A 1193-nucleotide genomic window follows, 5' to 3' on the forward strand; every position below is an offset into this window, starting at 1 on the left:
GGCGCAGCGGTGACTTTTTGGGGACGCGGAGCTTTCATGAGTATAGCTGGGGCTGTACCGGGGCGCAGGGGTGGAGGGTGTGAGTGAGTGATCCTGGGGATCCACTGTGGCCACAATCTCCTCCAGCTCCGCAAATGGGCAGTGGCGGGTGGGCGTGGGTATGAGCGAGGTGGTTACAGAGAGGGGAGGGGAAGCGGGGGTGGTGTTGACCCTCCCATCACTGGGCTTTGCTGGGCCCTGTCCTGGATCCTTTGGCCCGACGTCATTGCTGTAGAAACTCCAGATGCACTTAGAAGACCAGAGCGAAAGCACCGTGGTTAGGGCGTTTGCTTTGCATGTGGCCCACGCAAGTCCAATCTCCAAGCTCCACCAGGACAGATTCCCGAGCACAGAGACGAAGCTTTCTCTACTATTGTGTTGCTAGAAATGCCCTCCTTAAAATCTGTGAGCAGGTGTTTTAAATATTTAGTTGTTCCCTCATTACGTGTCTATACATTTAAGTGTGTGATTTCTTCCTGTTGTACGTATCCCTTGATGAAGAGAATATAGCCTTCGCTGTCCCTTCTAATATTTTTTAACCTGAAAGTAGTGTTGTTGGATACTCGTATGGCCACCCCAGCTTTTTGAGGGAGCTGTTTGCTTGCAGGATTCTTTTCTATCCTTTCACTTTGAGTCTGTATTTGCTGACTTTTGATATGAGTTTCTTGTAAGCAGCAGAATGTTGGGTTCTGTTTCTGAATCCATTTTGCCACTCTATGTCTCTAAATTGGTGAATTTAGATGGTTGACGTTGAGAGAGATTATTGTTATGGAGTTTTGCATCATATTTTTGTAGGGGTCTGTAGTGCTTGTAGGGTTTGTCTTGTCTTATAGTAGCCCCTTTAGGCCTTCTTTGAGGTTTGGTTTTGAATCTATGAAGTTCCTGAGCTCCTGTTTATCTAGAAAATAGTGTACCATTCCTTCAAGTTTGAGTGAGAGTTTAGCCGGATAGAGTATTCTTGGTGAAGTATTCATTTCAGTGAGTTTTTTCACTATATCCCGCCATTGCCTTTGCGCTTGGAGGGTTTCCTCTGATCTGCTGTGAAGCTAACGGGTGCTTCTTTGTGTGTGATTTCCTTCTTTGACCTTGCTGCTTGCAGTATTGTGTCTCAATAGGCAGCATCGATCATTCTAACTATGATATGTCTTGGAGTG

The sequence above is a fragment of the Sorex fumeus genome, unplaced genomic scaffold (assembly GCF_029834395.1).
Source record: "Sorex fumeus unplaced genomic scaffold, SorFum_2.1 ptg000134l, whole genome shotgun sequence".
NCBI lineage: Eukaryota > Metazoa > Chordata > Mammalia > Eulipotyphla > Soricidae > Sorex > Sorex fumeus.